General features: G+C 39.7%; 1 long non-coding RNA gene and 1 other non-coding gene across 2 annotated transcripts in view; both read left to right on the plus strand.

Moving 5' to 3' along the window:
* The first annotated feature begins 1463 nt into the window (after positions 1 to 1463).
* On the plus strand, positions 1464 to 1626 carry LOC131910199 (U1 spliceosomal RNA). The gene has a single exon (XR_009379054.1). It is a non-coding gene; the product is annotated as a U1 spliceosomal RNA (small nuclear RNA).
* Positions 1627 to 8217: 6591 nt separating this feature from the next.
* The window catches only part of LOC131908818 (uncharacterized), a 15621-nt gene continuing 1599 nt past the window's right edge, over positions 8218 to 22239 (plus strand). The window contains exons 1-2 of the long non-coding RNA XR_009378670.1: positions 8218 to 8325; positions 14971 to 15032. This is a non-coding gene — a long non-coding RNA (uncharacterized LOC131908818). The remainder of the gene's footprint in view (positions 8326 to 14970; positions 15033 to 22239) is intronic.

The raw sequence follows: 22239 nt of genomic DNA on the forward strand, positions 1-22239 counted from the left end.
CTCCACACTGTCACAAGTCCTTTTGTGCTCATCTCATTTTGTACCTATTCAAGCATTTCTCTTGAATGTCTTCAAGGGATGTAGTTGATGTGTTGAATGATACAGCCAAGCTCTAATAAACCACATCTCATAATGTTCACATCCAAATGACTACACATAATGTATGGAAGTACTTAATGCTCCCCAATGTCCTGTCATTGGAACCTTCAAATCTGTATAGTCTGGACAATGAAAACAAAGTTCATTTTGCTTTGAGTACTGCAGTTGAACTCAATATAGATTGGCATTTTAGGATTCTTTTCTTTGCATTTCTTGTTTCTCTTTCTCTTTTAAATTTTTTAATCTTTATTAATTTGCTATTGTTTCCTGACTATTTGGAATATGAACTTTCTGTCTGCTCTGTGAAATGTCAGTGTCTTCTGTGTGATGCTTTTGTTTGGTGTTTTAAAAACACTCCTTTGCTCTTCTTTTGATGGCATCTTTGCATGTTGCCCAGGCTGGCCTTGAGGTCCTGGGTGCCTTCTGAATACCTAGGACTACAGGTACTGCCACTGTACCCAGCTCTGACCAATGCTAAGTATAGACAAAAATCATCCAGGTAGTATAAAGGGATACTTATGTTGTCTTTCTTTATAACTGTTGCTGCCTTTTAAGCCACAGCTGTCCTAATAAACAACTGCAACTCCAAGATCACCAGCAGTGGTTTCAGCCTGCTGTGGATATCACTCTGTATGCTGTGAATGTGTTGCTCTGATTGGTTAATAAATAAAGTGTTAATTGGCCAGTAGCCAGGCAGGAAGTATAGGTGGGACAAAGAAAGAGGAGAATTCTGGGGAGTGGAAGGCTGAGTCAGGAGACACTGCCAGCTGCCACTGCCATGAGAAACAAGCTGGATACCGGTAGACCACAAGCCACGCGGCAATGTATAGATTGATAGAAATGGGTTAATTTAAGATATAAGAACTAGATAGCAAGAAGCCTGCCACGGCCATACAGTTTATAAGTAATATAAGTCTCTGTGTGTTTACTTGGGTCTGAGCAGCTGTGGGCCGAGCGGGACTGGAGAAAACTCCATCTACAGCCTGAGGGGATTCTGTTCCCTCAGGCACCAACTTTTTCAAAGCTACCAAGGGAACTTATCTAAATCTATGTCCCTCTAAATAACTCAAGATTCAAATGTTGAGGTGTAATTCTGCTCCTCAGAGAGGCTGAATAGGAAGTCATTCACCTCCTCTCCTTGCTTACATCTCCCCCAAATCCCTCATCCTTCTCCCAGCTCCCACTTGAAAGCCATTTTCCCCCTGGCTCCTCCCTACTACTTCCTGTCAGCTAGTTGCTGACTTAGTCTCCTGACCCCAGATGAATTTTATTTAATCAAACAAATGTAACACATCATTGCATCATTAAACAAATGTTCTAGAGCATAAACAAAAGTAGCACACCTTAAAGTAATGTTCTACAACATACTTATCTGGCAGGAGATATACTATGATCAAGAAGGTAGTTTTCCCAGGGCAAGGCTCATCTATTGCACTTGGATATGCTGACTCTTGCAGCTTCACCAGAGCTGGAAAACTTGACTTCCTAATTTGTGGTGGACTGGGGTTGAGTTCATATTCTCCTTTGATTAAAAACACAAAGAAGCTGGGCATGGTGGCACACAACTTCAACCCCAGTACTCCTGAGGGAGGTAGGCAGATCTCTGAGTTTCAGGCTAGCCTGGTCTATAGAGCAAGTTGCAGGACAGAAAGGGTTACACAGAGGAGCCCTGTCTTGAACTACTCTCAAAAAATCATGAAGGAAAAAGGGAAGTATAGTAGGCTTATATATGTCATCTCTCTCAGTGTAGTTTTTTTCCATTATTGATATCTAATATTAATGTGGTATATTTGCCGCATTTGTTCAATCTATATTGATACATTATTGTTAACTGAAGATCATTATTTACATTAGGACTTACCCTTATCTTTGTACAATACCATTCATTTTGACAAATGCATAAGAATATGTCTAATTATCATGTTATTGAGAATTTTCTAATTTCACTGCATTACAAATACTATATATCCTACTTATTTATGCCTTCTCTCTTCACCTCCAAATCTCTGGCAATCACTAATTACTTGCTGTCTCTACAGTTTTACCTTTTCTGGAATGTCATACAGTGCAATCATATATGAAGTAGTCTTTCCAGAATAGCTCTGTCACTTAGGAAAATAATTCAAAGGTCCTCTTTATATTTTTTTTGTGGTCCAACAGCATGTCTCTTATCATTGACTAATAATATTCCACTTTATGGATGTACCATAATTTATTTAATCAATTTAGTCTTTGAAAGACATCTTGTTTGTTTTAAACTTTTGACAAATGCAAGACATTGTGTGAATATAAACATCCAACTCATTGGAGTCAACAGGATGAACCTATGTTCAACTTTTTAAGCAACTGTTACATTCTCCTCCAAAGTGCCTGTAAACCTTTGTAGTCCTCCAGAGGATGAAGTAGTCTTGTACCACATTCTTGCCAGCATTGACTTGTGTTATTCTTATATGTGTCTTATACCAATTTCGTTTTTTCTTTTCTTTTCTGTTTTACAATTGTTTTGACATTCAGGTCCTTGCTGATTAGGAAGTGTGCTCATTCAAAGGCTGGCTAAAACCTAAAGACAACTAACAACTTTCTCCCGAGTGAGCTGAGTGAGCTGGGCACAACCAATCCCAAACTGACAAGTTCTTAACACTACTTTCTTTTTCCTTCCTTCCTTTCTTCCTTCCTTCCTTCCTTCCTTCCTTCCTTCCTTCCTTCCTTCCTTCCTCCCTCCCTTCCTTCCTCTCACTCTCTCTCTCTCTGGAACAGGGTTTCTCTATGTAACCCTGGCTGTCCTGGAACTTGCTCTATAAACAAGGCTGGACTTGCACTCAACAGAAAACGGCCTGCCTCTGCCTCCTGAGTCCTGGTATTAAAGGTGTTCGTCACCACTGCCCAGGTTTTGAACATTTCCTTTGCAGTTGCATTGAATGTCAATATTCTTTTGCCCCAAGCCACTCAATGCCAGGTATGAGCTAATTCAGGATGGCTCCTGTTTCCCAGAGCATACTATAGTTTTTATCCATATGTCGATTCTAAACTTGTCTCAGTTGCAGTATTTGTTTCTTTGTGCTGAGGTCACAATGAGTATTTTTGCATCTGCATTCCTTGTTCCCTCTGCTCCTGGCTGACCTGGTGTCCCCCATGTGGCTAGGCATAGCATGCCATGTGCCTGCTGTTTCTAGGATCTGAGAGTATAAAAACAGTTTCTTTTGTAGTAGGCATTTCCATGCTTGCATGTCTTAACATATCTGATTAAAACAAGTCCTTGTACATTTAAAAATACACGTAGTAGCATCTTATTGTTGTTTTAATTTGCAGTTTTGTACTGATATGTACTGTTGAACATATTTTCATATGCTTATTTACCATCTGTATATCTTTGATGAGGTGTCTGTTCAGATCCTTTGCCCATTTTTTAATTGGATTGTTTGCTTATTGTTGAGTTTTAAGCGTTCTTTGGATATTTTGATTCTAAGTCCTTTATCAGATATGTGTTTTGCAAAAATTTTCTCCCAGTCTGTGCCTTGTCTTTTCATTCTTTAAACATGTCTTTGGCAAAGCTGAAGTTTTTAATTTTAGTGAAGTCCAACTAATCAATTTTCTCTCTCCCATGCATCATGCTTTTGGTGTTATTTCTGAAATGTCATTATCAAACTCAAGGTCACTAGGTTTCTGCCTATTTTTGTCATCTAGAAGTTTTATGGCTTTGGATTTAGTTTTCCTTTGCTTTTGCAGTTAGGGTTGTGAGCCCTTCTTTGTGAGAGTGTCAAAGGTACTGTTCACATTCATTTTCACTATCTAAGATATCTAATGTGATGTTGAATGGAAGTGATGACAGGGACTCCTGTTCTTGGTCATAGAGGGGAGTGTGTAGTTTTCAGTTAAGTTGGATGTGAGCTGTGGATATTTTAGAGATACTGTTTCTCATGTCAAGGATGTTTTCCTCTATTTCTAGTTTCTTGAGATATTTCACCATGAATCTATTAGATTTTGTCAAATATTTCTTCTCTACTTATTGATATGCTCACAGGATTCCTTTCAGTCTACTGATGTAATAGATTGTATCAACTGATTTTGAAATGTTCAGCCAGTTATTTGTAAGTATTAGTACTGTGATGTATACCTTTTATGCAGTGTTGGATTCAATATGGTAGGTTTTTTTTTGAAGTTTTGGTAAGTATGTTTATGAGAGATATTGGTTTATGATTTTCTTTTTTTTTATATTATTTTGTTTGACTTTAATATTAGGATATTGTTGACCTCACAAAATGAGTTAGTTTTCCCGTTTTGTCCTCATGAGACAGGGTCTCATTCTGAAGCACAAGCTTGCCTGGAATTAACTATTCATCCCTAAACTGGTCTTAAATTTGCTCAATCATCCTGCATCAGCCTTTGAAGTATAGGATGAGTTAAGAAACAGTCTTTTTCTGTTTTTATTTCCTGAAGAGATTGTGGGGAAGGAACATCATTCTCATAAATATTTACTAGATTAGCCAGTGACATTACTTACTAAATAGGTAAAGGCAGACTCTGGTGGTCTGTTTATCCATGTGGAAAATCTTGGCCAAGCATGTCTTTCAAGGAATGTATTCATTTTATCTTATTACTAATTTTTGGGTCTACACTTATTCTTAATATTTCTTTATTGTTCTTTTAATGTTCTGGAGATAAGTGGTTGCCCTTCTTTGATTAGTGATATTGGTTATTTTGGTTTTTTTGTTCTCAGAGAAATCTTAGGTTATTTATAATTATAGCTTAATATCTTATGACCTAAAAGCTAAATTATAATAGCATCTGTATACCTTATTATTATTGGTTTACGCTATTATATTTTTGGATTACTTATTATTACTTTATATGTACGTGAATGCCATATATGTATACAATGACTATATATACATATGCACATATATACACACACATATAGACATACTTTTGTATTTAGAAGGAGAGTGCTTTCATTACAGAAACTTTAAAAGTATGTGGTAGTGATGTCATGAAGTGTGGAAGACCAGAAAGAGAATGTTTAGGAGCAGTTAGAACACCTCAGAAACACTGTCTGCAGAAGCCCAAAGGCAATGGAAAACTGTTGGTGAACACTAATAGTATTTCAAGAGTTTTTTCACATTAGGAAAACAGAGCTTGCTTTGTGGCAGAGGAGAGTTAGCGTACTGTCACCTGGACAAAAGAAACAAACAGATAATGTAGATAGTGATCATCATGGACATAGTGATGAAGGTATTTCCTAGCTTTTTATTTATTTATTTTTAATTTAACTTGCTACCTCTAGTAAAATGGAGAGGGAGAGAGAGAGAGAGAGAGAGAGAGAGAGAGAGAGAGAGAGAGAGAGAGGAGAGAGAGGAGAGAGGAGAGAGGAGAGACAGAGAGAAGACAAACTGAAGAGAGAATTTATAGATACAGACAGAATTTGCTGAATTTTAAAACAAAAACACACTTTTGTTTTTACCCTTGGTTTTTCCAAATGACAAATCACACTACATTTAAATGTAAACAGGAAGATATGATATCTAGGTTTCTGTCTTGATAATATGGGCTAAAGATTAGGCCAAGGGCATGAGTTTAAAGCCCTTTGATAAAACTACTAAGGATTTAGGTTGATATCTTAAGCAAACAAAAATCTCTCTAGTATCCTCATAGACATAGTGTACAGATTCTTAGTATGTAATTTCTATGTATAGTAAATGTGCTATCTCACAGCAACCATGAGGCTGGCCCAATTCGGGGACGAGTTTTTCTCCATGAGGTTTGTAAGTACAATTTTATTAGAAAGAATGAATCTAGGAAGACCCAAGAGTCAAAAATAGTTTAAGAAATTCTTTTGGTTTTTGGTAGAAATACCCACTACTTGAACTAAAAGGGTCAGAGATTGTCCCAAATAAAAAGAAGGGCTTTGGATTCCTGCACTACTGTGAGCAAGAAGAGAGTGAACCCAAAGGTCAGAGACAGAATCAAGAGCTGGAGGAATCCTGCCCCATTTAAAATCAAGCAGGAACTGAGGGTGAGGAAACCATTGCCTGGCTGGATTTCAGAACTGCTGTTGATAGAGATGTTGGTCTACTCCTGATATTTACTTTTTTGAACACAGGAGTTTATTAAAGTGATCCTATCCATGGTCTTCCACTGGCGTTCAGATGTCTGGAGGATAGATAACTTTTCTGTTTAGGTTTTGGGTCTTCAGAAAGAGGAACTATGTCAGAGGAGATGCCTTGAATGGCCACAAACAAGAGGGTGCCCCCTCTTTTAGAATCTGTTTAGAGTCTGAGATTTTAGACCGAAGGGGCCTGATTGTTACAAAAGATGAGAATTTGGGGCAGTGTTGAAGAGTGAGTGTGTTTTGCACATAGGAGCAATAGAAATGCTGTTGGGAAGGCTTTGATGGCTTTGAAAGGCTCCCAATTTCATTGTTAGACTTTCCGTTAAGGGGCAGAGTCCAATTCCTCTTCTGAAGAATTAGTAATGTGTATGTAATAGACTATAGCAGAAGTAATGACACTTGACTTCCAAAGCACAGTTAGAAAGAAGGTTTTTACTTGATTTTCTCTTGGAGTACATGGTGCTTTGTCCTGTATCCATGCTTTAAGAAAGCACAGACCAGATGTAGACTTCCAAGGACTGAACCCTCTGAGGTCCTACACCACAGCCAGTACAGACCACCAGACACAAGTGACTGACCAAACATTGTAAGAATACTGCAGAGCACAATGTCATGTGTGGTAGATGGAGTTAGGCCCAGAAGAATTGTGAACAGCCAGAAACCAGTTTCTTACTTGGTAATGGCTATTTCAGGAAAGGTAAATGATTTCATTTTGAGAGTGACTTTGTGTGATTTGAATGATGAAATAACATTACCCGGCTGAGTATACACTGGTTAAGAGGACCAGGAAGGCAAAGAGTAGGTGTCCTGACTCAGTGTGTTTATTCAAGCTGCACTGACTTCTGTCCCTCAAGCAGCTCCTGTCCTTATCGGTGACTTCCTGTCACTAGTTCACCAAAGAAGAACAAAAATGTGAACCCAATTTCAAGCTGATACTGTCCGGATTTCACCATGGCAGTGTTATATATAGCCCCACACAGGACTGTAAGGACAGTGGGGTGTGGACTTTAACTATAGTGTTGATACCACAACGAGGGACATCAGCTGTGCTCCCAGGTGTCCTGCTACCCCAGAGCAGGATATAGAATGGAAAAAAGGGGTGCTCAACACTGCCTGGAGGATCCGGGGATTGCATGAACCAGACGGCTGCTGAGGAGGTTTCGGCTGAACAAGTGAAAGAAGCGTGGGTTAGCTCTTTCACGAAGGGTCCCAATGATCAGATGGGGATGGCCTTTCCTTTTAAGATAGCTGTTCAGCCTCCTTCTCACCAGCTGCTTGGGGTGGCTTGAACAGGGATGATATGGAAGCAAAGATGTAGGGGTAGAGGTTTGAAGGCCATATTAGAGCACGTTAGACATCAATCACAAACAAGCCCTGAATTTACAATGGCTGAAATATAACCAACATGCCCTTATGGTGTTCAACACTATCTAGGATTCATTTCTCCGTTAGGTAGGTGGCCCAGGCCCATAAATGACTTCCATGTTTACTGGAATTTCTGTTAACACTCTTAGTGAATATGTAGGAGAATATGGTCAGGGCAGTCTATTTAAACACCAACACAACTCAATAGTTGCCAAGCAAATACAATTAAAACCCGCCTACAGTCCTGCAAAAATTGTTATTCAGTACGAGTGACACCTTGGAAATGATTTCTGACATGTTTTGAGGCTTTTCATCATTTTAAGTATCCCATCTATGACTGTAGTATTTCACAAGATTCTGAGGACACAGAGAAGCTGATGATCACTGCTAGAAGAATCTTTATACTTCTGTTTTTTTTCCCCCCTTTGGTTTTTCGAGACAGGGTTTCTCTGTGTAGCTTTGCGCCTTTCCTGGAACTCAACTCTGTAGCCCAGGCTGGGCCTCGAACTCACAGAGATCCACCTGGCTCTGCCTCCCAAGTGCTGGGATTAAAGGCGTGCACCACCACCGCCCAGCCTATACTTCTGTTTTATCTGCTGAAATGGCCACTCTTCTAGTATGACTTATTTTTCTTTGATTCCCAGGCCCTAAGGTGATAAATACTTGCAAGAATGAAAAACACAGAGGTATGGACAATGGCCCACTCTGTAACGACCGCATTGGGAAGGCTAACACAATAGTGTTGTTAGTTTGAGGTAAGCCTTGGCTATATAGTGACATATTGTGTCTCTAAAACCAAACTGCAGAGATTCCTCAGTGGTAAGAACGTCTGCTGTACAAGCATGAGGACCTGACTTCAGTCCCCATATCTACACAGAAAGCAAAGTAACAGCCTAGTCCATAGGAGGGTGGAGACAGAGTGGAGAGAGCTAGATCAAGGTGTCAGGTGTCCACCCCTGGTCTCTGCACATGTGTGCATTGCTGCACAAGTACACACACACACACACACACACACACACACACACACACACACACACACAAGAAAAAACAAAAAGAGAAAACATGAAGACATAAAGAAATCAGGTAATTCCATCCTAGAAAATTATTCATATTCCTGCTAGAGAATGTAAGTGGTTGCCATGAGACATCGCTATACCGAGAAAGTTGGAACTAATATTGCAAATGGAATCCTGAAGTTTTGATTTCTGTTCTATCAGTGTAAGCCACAACAGCACATGCATTGTCCTCCATAGAGTTGAACCTGGTCAGCACACAGGAATCTTCCCTTCCCCATGAATATTTAGTTCATGGTAGGAGGAGGTGGTTCCTGTCTCTAGATGGGGTACTCTTTGAAGAGTAACTTGAAAAACAAAGAAAATGAACATATCTATTTGGTGAATCGTCTTTTTGTAAGATGAGGGAGAAAAGCGCTTTAAGCCATACTGTATAGAAATTGCTAAAGGGGAGAGGAAAAAAAGCTTCCTATATGCATTAGGCAAATTCAATTTGCACATAAATTAGAAACTAGTAGTGGCAACTTGAAGAGTGGTAAGGAAAGCGACTGTATCAGCAGGTTTACAATTTAGTCAGTTGGGTATCTTGACTGAGTTATAAATAATGAAACCTCAATTTGTTCTTTAAATATATTTTATGAATAGTTTAGAATGTTCAGCGCTCACGTCATGAATTCCAAAATAAAGTCTAATTAGCTAAAGGGGAATGCACTAGAATAAAAGCGTTCTGACTTCATAAACATTTCTTTTATGGTTGATTAAAGTGGGTCATGCTCACACTGAGAAAAATATTACTAATTTGTAGTTTCAGGTTAAAGTTTCATCGTGAACTGCATGTGACATTTGAGGAAAAGCTTTCTTTATGGTTTTTGTATGACATGATGGATATTTTTTCTAGTCTTTGTTTATTTGTCAGAAGTACAGACAAATAACTCATAAACAGATTTCACAAACAAATCCCAGTCCTTCCTTTAATATTATTCGTGAAAGAAATCCTGCATAAGTGATATTTAAGAAATCATCAGTGTTTATGAATGTAAGAGATCTTTTTCTTCTTGATCTGCCTAAAACATACCCACATATACCCAGTCAAACTTGCAATTTTTACATTCTAAGGACAGTGGCATGGAACTTGAATCACAGAGAGTGTCAAGGCTTGCGATGGTTCTAAAGAAGCTCTAAGTAGCATGACTGATACTTGATTTCCTGGCAGTGCTTCTTCCATTGAAAAAGTACGGCTTCCTATGCTGAAGAAAATGCTAGAAGAAAATTACCATAGAGATATGGTATAGAAAATTCAGCTATAGTACATGTTGTTAGTTATTCACCGTAAATCTGTCACCTCCTTTTCTGGGATATACTGCTTGTCTACATTTTCCAATCTGTCTTGTAGTTGGGTGTGGACATGTGACTTCATTTTAGCCAATGGAATGTGAATGACAGCTCCTTCCCAGAAGTGCCAGTCTCCACAAACCCCTACAAAGGCTCCTCCTTGTTCTTCAAATCCTCTGCTTACTGGATCCAGATATTAGACTCCTGGACGTTGGAGAGGCACAAGAGAGAAGATTATTTCATCTCTAAAAGATGGAGACTCAGTCAGCTGCCACAGGAAGAGCAAGTCCCTGTAAACAAACCTAGCTCTGCCTTGGCCTCTGAGAAACCGCTTTTTTAGGGAGGATTAATCTCTTTCTGTCAACACATAGACACAGGCATACACACATACACACACACACACACACACACACACACACACACACACACACACACAGGTTTATGTTTTACATGCTTCCTTATAATACTAATTCTGTAGATTTCATTGGGTTCCTTTCTTACAGCTTTAAAAAAAGGATTTTAACCATTGTCAGTTGAGTGCTGAAGGTCAGGGTCTGAGGAAGTTACCCAGTGTGACTTAGAGATGACATCTGTACTTCTCAGGTACTGGTTTTCTAAAACGTCTGGATTTTGAAAACGCAGATTCTCATATGGTAATGGAAACATACCTATTTTAAACAGTTTCCCTTGCATGGAGAACTCTTGCCTTTCTTCATTTGTATGCGGAGTTTTTGTTTGCCCGTGTTTCGCCTTGCTGTCGCTGTTATGCTAATGATATGCTGTCGCTGTCTGGATTGCATTCAGCTGCACACACCACTGACTTCACTTTTGTGCAGAGAAGCAAAAACCTGAGACTTTAGCAATGATTACAATCTTCTGCTCAGTGAAGAAAGGCACAGATTTAGATACATATACACCAAAAATAAATAAATAAGAATGGTGATAATCTTATTAGCCTTGATATTCCCATCTCTTTTGAATCTTAGTGTTGCGCAATGTTAATTCTGGCAGGTGGTGGCCAAATTTTCATTTGTTGCTGATTTACTACTAACTTCCAGAAAATAAAAGGGGGGACTACTGACATGGAAACAGACCAGAAGCAGCAATTTCAAAATATTAGTGTGCTATTTGCCAAAATGGAAATTGTTCTTTTTCAAAGAGTGGTTATTAAACAATTAAAATGCATGATCATATGATAGAAACTGTGTAGGGGTTATATATATTATTTATTGCTTAATGTTTTATATTTTTAAACAACTCTCAAAAGAAAACTTCCTATCTTGGCAGCATGTTATAGATCTCTGTGAATTTCAATATTTAACCCTGAAGCAGCAGAGGAAAATATTTTTATATAAATCATGGAGATGTAGCACGAATCTTAAATGATCTTATTAATAAAATCAAACCCAGTGCCAGGTATTGGGGTGAATGCTGGAAGATCAGAGAAACAGAACATGCCACAGCCACCTTACCTTGCCAGTTCCTCAGCTGATCCTGTTTCCTCAGACTGGAAGCCTCTGAGTCCTCATCCAGAATGAATCTCAGCTGAACTGCTACTTAAAAGCCTGAAAGCTTAACCAACCTAGTTCCTGGTTTTCATGCCTTATATACCTTTCTGCTTTCTGCCATCACTTCCTGGGATTAAAGGCGTGTGTCACCATTCCTGGCTGTTTCTAATGTGGCCTTGATCCAGACGGATTTCTGCCTCTGGAATGCTAGGATTAAAGGTGTGTGTGCCACCATTTTCTAGCCTCTGTATTTAGTGGCTGTTCTGTTCTGTTCTCTGACTCCAGATAAGTTTATTAGGGTGCACGATATTTTGGGGAACACAATACCACCACATGGAGATCCTGACTTTTAACACTAGTGTGTAAGTAAATAAAGGGATGTGAAAGTGGGTATAGGCTATGAAACTAGATAAGAAGCCAGGAGAGGGAGCAAGAGGTATTGAGGAAGCAGGGTGGTGTGGACACCACAAAGGGACACAAGTGACATGTAAGCTGGAATGTACAGGAGGTGGGGGGACAGGGGACGGGAGAGAAAGAGAAACAAAACAAAACACCCCTCCTTTTTTTTGTTGAAAATTACCACAATGAAACCAAATATTTGTGTGCTCATTCAAAAATAAAAACAAATAAAAGAAAGAAAAGGAAGCTTCGAAGAGGATCCATCACGTGCCCCAAACATACCGCAGTGACACAGGTTTGAAGCAGACATACTCACCCAGTCAGTGACCACGTATACTCCCCCTGACAAGTCCTAAGTGAGAGCTGATGGGTCAGGTGTTGCTGCAAGAGCCTTTGAGTGGAAGGCAGAAGAGAAGTCAGCTGGAAGTCAGGGCTGGCTGTGAAGGTATGCAGGAAGAAGTATGTTTCTTTAGGGGATAAATTTGCAGCTTTACCTAAATGGTCTCAGAACATCTTACTCCCTTTTGGCTTTTCTATTGTCTCTGCATTACAATGAACTACAATCCCCCACACCCCACCTTTTTATTTTGTAGTAATAAAAGTCCACTTGCTTTTGCTATGAAAGAAAGCCATTCTGCATTTAGTTTTAAATGGTGAATTATTTTCTGGTCAAAGAAGAGAGCTAACCCTCAGATAATTAAGACATAGTAAGGATTGAATGGCACATATTTTAGCTCCTTAGTATCAGATATTTTAGTATTTAAACTTCTGGCTCTTTAATAGGAAACATGTTTATTGTTTCCTCCCTCAGCTAATTAGAATTCAGAAAAACCAAGATGAGATTGGGTAACAATTGTCTCAAAAGGATTATTAGGCATTTTCTAAAAGGTGATTTGGAATCCTTAACCTGTAAAAGTAGCTCTTGGATTTCACAAGGCAGCTTCATATGAGTTATTTACCTCAAATTAGAGATTTCTTAAAATTCTTTGTAAGATTGGACAGGTGCAGGTTGAGACAAGTGGCATTTAGCAATTTGATGCTGGAGCACATTTTCAAGGCTAAAAATGATGGCAATGTGTGTATACGATGCTTCAGAGTAGTGCTGTCCAGCTGAGCTTTCTGCAAGGAGGGAAACTTCTTTACCTGCTCCAATATAGTAGCTTCTCATCATAGATTGGCTTGAAATGTACACAGTGGGACTTTATTGAATGTGCAGCTGGTGGCGCATTTTGGATAGTGCAACATTAGAGTGATTACTAATGTTAGGTTGTCACTGTCTTTTGGTAATTTCAACCCATGGAGGAGTGACATACAGGGGTCTAGCCTCCAGGAGGTTACACAGGAACCATGTTTTCTTGTAGCTGGCAGTACTTGCTTTTCATAATTCCCCTTGGATGGAGTTTTCTTAATAGTTCTAAAGTAGAAAAAATGTTCTGTGTTTAAATATGGCCATTTAAGAAAATTGTTGCTACCATTTTCTTTCTGGTTTAAATACTCAAACCTATCATTCATTTCTTTTCAGGGAGAAATTTGTTTTCAGTTTTCTATCCAATGATAGGGAGTCATGCCTCTGGAGCCCGACAAGTTTCACATGAGAGCATGTTGACATATTTATTGGCTACCATTGGGTATAATAAAATGGACAAAATGAGCAAAGACTAAGAAAGTTCTGGCAGCATGTAGTTCTATTATTTTGTGATATAAAAGAATTTGATCTTATTGCAGATCAAAAAGCATTTTGCAAATTCCCCAAACAAACATAAATAAGAGAAGACACATGAAACTACATAATGCCATGAAATACTGTTCAGCAGCTGTGGGAAGTGTAATGGTCCAGCTTTAAGTCGTTATGTTGAACAGACCTGGTGCATGAAAAAGTCAAAAGTTACAAGAAACACTCATCTGCCCTCGAGTGAAATTCTCTCCTTCCCACAATTACAGCCAGTCTGATCAGGAAGCTGCCACATGCCCAGGCCCAAGATGTACCTCAGATAGCAGAAGCCATATGTGAGAAATGTGTCAGTCTGAGAGCCCCAGGGGAATCCTTATCTCAAAGAGGATTCATGGCTTGAATCACTATTGACAATGTGAGGTCAACGAAGGGTGACAACCCAAGTCCTTTGGAATGGAGTAATGCAGTTTCAGGTACAGGTCTATATCCAGTGAAGAACCAAAAATAATAAAACACATGCATGCATGTGAGCACACATATGCGCTAAGAACCAGGAAATGGGAGACAGGTTGTGCTCAGAAATGTATTTTTAGAATTCTCTTTCTCTCTCTCTCTTTTTTTTTAAATTGATTAAATTGGTTTCATGGCAATTTCATACATGTACACAGTGCATTAGGTGTCTCTTAAATGATCATCTAATGTTATAATGAAAGGACTGATCATTCTCCCAAGTCTCAGGGAACATTGTGGAAGAGGAGATAAAAGAACATAGGAACCTAAGGATGGAGAGGAGCTATGTGAAATGCTCTCTTCTGGACATGATACGGCTCTTCATGATACTCATGAACTCATAGCGGCTGTGGATACCGGCAAAGACCCAAATGAGATCAAGCAAGTCAAAATTACAGCGTGAATGGGAAAGAATACCTTACCTCTAATTGAGGAGCTTCTGAAGTTGATAGCTGCTGGGGGAGGGAGAATCATTTTCCTTTAGAGCTGTGACGATTGATGGTTGCCCATGATCCAGTACATGACCCTGTACCTGTGTACATCTGGGTGACACCGATGGGATTTAGTGGGTACATGAACAAAAAACAACAAGAAAAAAAATGTAGGAAAAGCATAAATTTGGAATGAAGGTATGTTAAAGGGATCTAGGGGGATTTGGAGGAGAAAAGGGGGATATATTTTATTGAATATGTGTATGAAAGTGTTAAATAAGTAAAGGAATAGATACAACTTTTTTTTTTTTGGAATTTTAAACAAAAGATTATTAGTTGACTCCCCAAAGAGTACTGTCTCTCTTTGAGAAAATACAAGAGTATTGTCTAACGTCCTTTTTGAAGATATTTAGGAATAAGCGACATCTGTAAGAAGATGCTATGTGACACATAAAGTGGAACTCTTCAGTGACACAGTTTGCAAGGTGTCTGCTTGAAATCCCTAGATAATACTTCCCATTTCTTTTATTGACAGTCTGATATGACACATCAAGACATACACCAATGCCACAGTTAAACCAGGGCATACGACCAGGGGTAAGTAGCATTTTACGATATGTATAGTATATTATTCCTGTGTGTGTGCAGATGCATGGGGAGGTCAGAGGTCGGCCTCAGGTCTCTTCCTTAAGCATTCTCCATCTAAATTTTTTTGCGACAGGGCCTCGCATTAAGCTTAGATCAGTGGTTCTCAACCTAGGGGTTGTGGCCCCCGTGTGGGTCAAATGGCCCTTTCACAGGGGTCACCTAAGACTGTCAAGAAACACAGATATCTATATTATGATTCATAACAGTAGCAAATTTACAGTTAGGAAGTAGCAATGAAAATAATTTTATTGTTGGGGGGGGTCACCACAACATGAGGAACTGTTTTAAAGGGTCGCAGCCTTAGGAAGGTTGAGAACCACTGGCTGAGAGCATGTTGTTTGGCTAGACTGGTTGGTCAGCAAGCCCCAAGGGCCCACAAAGCTCTGCCTGCTCAGGACTAGTTCTGCAGGTTACACACCCCTTTTTACACGGGAGCAAAAATCCAAATTCCAGTCCTCATGCTGGTGCAACCTTTTCTTGGAATTTTCATTTTATAGTTTTCCTTTCAAAAAACTTGTTAGTGACCACCATGTTCTGGTTTTACTGAGGTTTTGTCAACAAGAACAGTGTAGAAAAGTGGTCAGGACTAGTTGTATCATGAAGGGTTCTTATTTGTGCTATAAAGTGCAGGGGACAGGACTGGAGCACTCTCTTCTGGCTTATTGCTATTGTTTGTATTATTGTGATAAAAGGTATACAACATGAAACTTGCCATTTGATGCTCTTTTTAATGTCATTTAAGCTCCTTATGTTAAGTAAATTCACACCACTGCGGAGTAGGTCCCTAGGACATTTTCATCCTGCAAAATTGAAACATGAGGCCCAATCAGTACTAACCTCCTGCTTTTCCCCTTAATTTTTGGCAGCTGACTTTCTACTTTTTATTTAGGATGTGAGCAGTATTTGTTCCGCTGTGACTGACTTATCTCACTTAGCACATGTCCTCAGTCTGCATTCATGTTTGCAGCCTGTGGGTTCATGATACAAATAATGAAAGGAGGGGGAAGGAAGGTGCATGATCAGGAAGTAACTGGTTTGGGTGGATACGTGAATCTTGAGGAAGAACATCATGGAAAAGAAAAGAAATTAAGAGAAACTTCCACCTCATTCCTGGGAACAGGACTCACCTGCACCAGAGCATAGATCTGTAGGCATCCATGTCCCTTGTCGTGTTCCACACAAATAAGTTCAGGAAGAAGGGTCATTTTCTTCTGGGCTTTGTCAACCATGCGAATAGCTAGAATTTTGTCTGAAGAAGCGGGTGGGGGAGGGCTTGAAGCCTTTCTGTGCAGGTAAGACATAATACATGCTCAAGGGGTAATTTGGACTTTGAGCAGAGAATGAACAAAGGGTTGAAAAGTACAGGTTTCAAAAGGAAGGGCAGGTGTTTTGGCTGGAACAGCAACAGGCAACAGCTGATGTTGCCGTGGATGAGGCCAGCCTTCAACTTTGGGTCTATAGATCTTAGGAGGTGGCAGGCTGTCCAAACACTGCACAGAAAAATCAATGAAGGGAGAAGGCAGGAGCAGGTGTGATTTATTGGGCATACCAGGCCTTTACTAAATGACTTCATGACTCCCTGGGTTAGGCTTTGGATATTCTATCCTGAAGGTAATTTAGAAATGGTTATCACATTCGTTTTTAGAGGAATATAAGAGAAGGGAAGTCCATTTTTAAAAAGATAGCATGATTTCTGCTTTGTCTGTAGGGAAGTTATATTTTCCATCTTTAAAAAAAAACTGAAAAAAAAACTTTACAAGAAATTGATTTAATTGAAGCTATTGTTACACACTGCAAATATGTTTGGTTCATGCCACAGTTCTCAGAAATTTATAAATGGGTTCAGACCGTTGTTCAGGCACCAGGAAATAAACCTCCAAGCTATTTACTACCTCCATGATATATAAAGTTTGCAGTTTTGATTTTGTGTGATTATGTTCAGCAATGGTGACCTTTACAGGCAACAATATTGAAGTGTAATGAGGAGATGTTTGATCACTGGTACACAATGAAGAGTTGGGGCTACTTCCTCATTTCTTCCCGGAATTCGTGAAATTCAACTGACAGGCTTTAACCTTTAGACTGCTGAAGTTATAAAATGTATAGGGATTTAGGCTGTTTATACAACACGTTAGATATATGAAATTTTTAGACACCGTAGCTTCCTTTATCATCTGGTAAAATGATTTTGTATATTTAATAATATCAGTCATTGGTAACCATGACAGGCTGCACTCCAGGTGGATCACAGAGTATATGAAGTCTAGTTTGATGAATCTAGGAGTGAGGCCATGGAGTCAAACAAACAGAAAGCAAGCATTCTCCCCAGACCAGGCATTTTCAAAAGAGATGGATAAGGCCTTTCTGTTTGGTTTCATTCCTACTCGTGGTAGCTTAGGAGCTAGGAAAAGATAACTCGTACTTCTGTGTGCTACAAATTTTATTCAAACTCAATCATGTTTTAAATAAAAGAAAGCTAAAGATGAGATGTTGATGAATGGGAGGCTGTGACTACCAGGGTTAATGTCCAAGGTGTACTTTTTGATGAGAGATCTGGTGAGGAAGCAAGGCAAGCAGTGGAGACTGGAGCTTCAGATCTGTGGCCCCACCAGGACACTATGAGAAACATCCCTGAATCAACTGGTCCCAATTCTTGTTTAGGAGTCATTGTACTAAAACCACCATCTCTTGGCTAAAACTATGAAGACAAATTGGCAATGAAATCAACCTCTCTCACGTGATTATAGAAACTTGGTTTTCTGGTTAGGGATTTGAAGTGCACAGACCTGGTCAAGCAATTTCTAAATAAATCATGATAAGAAGAATGTGTGTTAGCAGCTGGAACCTACTCTGTTGGAGAAAAAGAACTTATCAGTGAGGTATTAGTTTAATCACACACATAAAAGGGAAAATAAATGACTAAGCAGTAAATGTAGAATCTTTTTCTTGCCTTTCTTTGACACAAGAATGCACCAGAATCAGACATCTGTCTGATGGTAACCTTGCTTGGATGGTAACACTATGGAAACACACACACACACACACACACACACACACACACACACACACACACACTGCTTAGTTATACTGAAGGATAGCAGATCTGAGTCCACTGGCATGGTCCCTGGCTTTTGCACCTATTTCGTTAGAAAGTAAATTCAGGTATGATTTGTCTCTGTAATCTGAGTTTTTTGCAGTGCCTAGAAGCAAGGTGCTAAAGACATGTTTACCAAATGTGTAAAGAAATAGTCAAAGTTTATGATTACCAAAGAACAGCCAAAGAACTAAGCAAATGACATGACGAGAAACTGGCATTTTGTAAACATGTTGAAAAAGAAGGTCATGTGACTAAAGTTGCATATTTCCTAAAAGATGGTCAAGTGGTTTAATATATAAAAAAGATGGAACCAAGCAGTTGCTTTGAGGTTTCATTCCATTAGGAAGTGATTCCAAATATTTAAAACTCAAGGGAGCAAAATTTAAGGGCTAGTTATAAGGAAGATTGGTGAGATAGGGAAACATGGATGGTATTTTCTTTATCCTTTTAAACTTAGCCATTTTAAGGTGTATGTATTGTAATTAGATGGTTGTCTCCTACCCTCCAGTTCCCGAATAACCACTCAGAGGCTTAATATTACTTATAAGTGCTCAACTGATTATCTCAGGCTTGTTACTAGCTAATTTTTACATTTTAAACCCATAATCCTTATTTATGCCCTGCCACATGGCAGTATTCTTATTAGCATGGCACGTTCATCTCCCGCTCCCTCTGAGTCTGGCTGGCAACTCTTGACTCTGCCCTTCTCCTCCCTAGCATTCTCAATTTGGCTTTCCCACCTAACTTTGTCCTGTTCATCTATAGGCCAGTCAGTTTCTTTACTAAACCAATCATAGCAACAAACCTTCACAGTGTACAAAAGGATTATTCCACAGCAGTATGTGTGTGTGTGTGTGTGTGTGTGTGTGTGTGTGTGTAAGAGTTTTATACTTTAAGAAAAAGGAACTTACCCTCTAACTCTGTGCTTCCACAAATTTTAACACCTAAGAACAATCAACTAACTTCTGAGACCTAGATGTGTCTCTAAAATAGCTATTGCTGTCTCTCCTAATGGACTAAGGGATCAGGTGGCCAGAGTCAACCTCACAACTCACTTTGCATAGCCCTTCACAGGCTCTCAGCAGAAATAACTCTCCCTTGCTATCAGAGTGGCAGTTCATCGTGTGTCGATGAATGCTGTGTTGTCTTGCTTAGTAGATTTTTCTACGATAAAGTGCCTACACCCTGAAAAAGTCATGTAAGGCTTTGTTTCCACTGTAGTACTGTGCATTGGTATTATTACGTTGCTTTTCAAGCTAGTTGAGAGGACAGAGGCAATCATGCTCCCCAGAGGTAAAGTGCTTTGGGTTGGAAGGGGAGTGAGTGACCAGAATGTCTCTCAGTTTTTCATTTATTTTATTTATTTTTGGTGAGAGAAGTTACTCTTCATAATACTGCATTTGACAAGAGGCCTCAGAAATGAACATGTGGTAGAAACCTGTTTGTGTGTGAATAAATATCACTTTAGTCCCTTTGTAGTCCGAGAGGTCTACATAGAGATATTTCCGCTATGAACTATTCTCTATTGCTGGATGTTTTTAAACTGGAGTTGCTATTAAATTTCAAACACTACTTTCAATATTAACAATTTTGAAAGTTTTGAGGATATAATAGCAGCAAGGCTTCACCTTGGTTTGAGGGAGCATATAGAATTTGAAGGGCTCTTTATAGAAATACGATATGTAATTATGACTACAAAATTCCTAGGGTGGGCTGACAAGACACTTCATCAGTTGCAGAGAACCATGGAGTTAGCTTGGCCTAGCTGCCTTGAGAGGAATGAATCATAGGTTTTTCAGCTTAGAGTCCAAGATTTCTGGGGAACAATGTGCCTTCCAGTTCCTGAGAGACTGATGCACTTCCTCAGGCAGTAGAGCCTTCAGGCCACTTTGTGTCTCTCTGTATGTTCCCTTAGCAGTCAAGGAAGCATGGGATCTTGACAGGACAATTGTTCTTAGACATTAATCTTGTGTGCCCTGTATGGCTTGCAAAATTCCTTGTATCCTGGCAACTACAGCAGTATTGATCCTGGTAAGTGCCATTATATTCTGTTTCTGATAAAGGTATAAAAAGTCTGATTGCTCTCAATAAAACTGTCACAGCCTCAGTTTTGCTGTGGCCCCTCCAATCCAAGCCTGGTTTCACTCCATATCAGGTGACCTCGGCCTGGTAAGAAAGTGTGGGTGCTTAAAATGAGGGCCCAGGCCTCTTCCTACAAGAACCATGTCTCACAATATTTTATCTGGCATCTACATCCCTCCGCCCACTCTCTACCTCTTCCTGCCTCTCTTTCTCTCTCCCTCCCTCCCCCCCCCCCCCCGCCCCAGTCTCCTAGGGTCTCTGCCAGATTCTTGAAGGTGTCCTTGTGATTGAAGTGTTCTTCTGAGTCTTCATTGGCATCACAACAAAGTCTCCTCTAAAGGAGAGGCAGGTAGAAGAGGCCATGGGTTTTTTTAACACGTGTTTCATTATGAACAAAAGCAACCAAATTTTAAAAAAGCCTTTTTTTTAAAAAAAAAAACTTGAAGATTAGAGGAGAAAATTCAGCAAAAATATGCCGCCCCCCCCCCGACCCCGACCCCAAAGACAAAAAAGTCATGCAATTGCAGCTTCTAGTCTACAGTAATTCCAGAAAGAGATGGAGAAACATAAAAGTTACCTGGAACATTGCTGGGCATGAGAATGGAACAGAGCCCTGGCCTTGTGTGTGGTATACCAGTGTCCCAAGACCTGACTCAAGACAAGGCACTGAGCATGTGAGGGACAGAAAGAAACTCTTTCACGTTTTCATCTAAATGGGATGCAATCTAGAAACAAGTCTTGTCATTACTATGTGGCTTATTTATTTATCTGAATTTTAAAATTTTTCCGTGGGCAGTAATTGTACATATTTATGGGATTTTGAGCAGCACAAGTATGCAGTGCATAATGAGCAGATCAGGTGCTTGGCTGATCCATCACCTCATACACTACCAATTCGCTCTGTAGGGAGCATTCAAAATCCTCTGTACTAATTCTCTTCAAATGTAAAATTAATTGACAGATAAGCTGGTGATAGCCTCATTTTTTTGTCTATTAAGTGAGAAGGTCGTGCTAAAGACATTGAAGGTCTTTCTAGGTTTGAAATCCAATGTTTCTCAGTGAAGTAGATCTCAGAGCAGATTTTTCCCCCTTGACTTTCTGTCCTCTGATATCTTCCACTGCATCAGGGAAAATTTGAAGGCACGGGTAACAGCTGCCCCAAAAACAGCTTCTAAGTTTAGTGTGGAGGCAATTGTCGGGGATGGAAGGAAGCAGAAAAGCAGACCTCTTTCCTGAGTCCTTCTGGACGTCAGTGCCTCAGCCATGCTGACACCTGTCTTCCTTTGGAAACAGTTTCTATGTTTTCTTTCACATAAAATGCATTCTTGGCTGTGTTAAAGCAGTTCCTCTGCTTTCTTAAGGATTTAACTTTTCCCTTTGGCCTTTTAAATAAGGAACCCCTCTGAACTCCGTGCTTAGGATCATTTTTCCTCTCTGCTCACTTGAGCCATTGATTGAGGACCCTCGTATTCTGTCAGAGCATAATATGAACTTTTAACTATTGGTCTGCAAACAGCTTCTGCCCATAGATGACCTTCCCATCCCCAAGCCCTTAAAGCGAACAGTGTTCTCAACTTCCAGACCATCAGATCTATGTACATCCAGACATGTAAATTCTGCTCACTGTGATTCTGAAATGGCCTTGCCATGTCTTTCCTACCTATTATCAGGGCAGAGAACCTCTCAAAGATACCTTATTTTTTGTTAATTAAAAAAAAGTGAAGATAAGGCCTCACTCTATAATCCAGTTTGGCCTGGAACCCACTTCATGGCCCAGGACAGCTTTGAACTGGTGGCAATCCTCTTGGATCATTCTCCTCAATGCTGGGATTATAGGCATGAGTTATCATGTCTGGATGCTTAGGGGTTCTTGGAAAAAACTGAATAACTCCTCTGCCTCCAATTAGCTTCACTGGGAGCCAGGAAGAGAACCTGACCCAAACTGTTGTGGCCATGTGAGTTTCCTTCTCAGAAGTG

The sequence above is a fragment of the Peromyscus eremicus genome, chromosome 4 (assembly GCF_949786415.1).
Source record: "Peromyscus eremicus chromosome 4, PerEre_H2_v1, whole genome shotgun sequence".
Lineage (NCBI taxonomy): Eukaryota > Metazoa > Chordata > Mammalia > Rodentia > Cricetidae > Peromyscus > Peromyscus eremicus.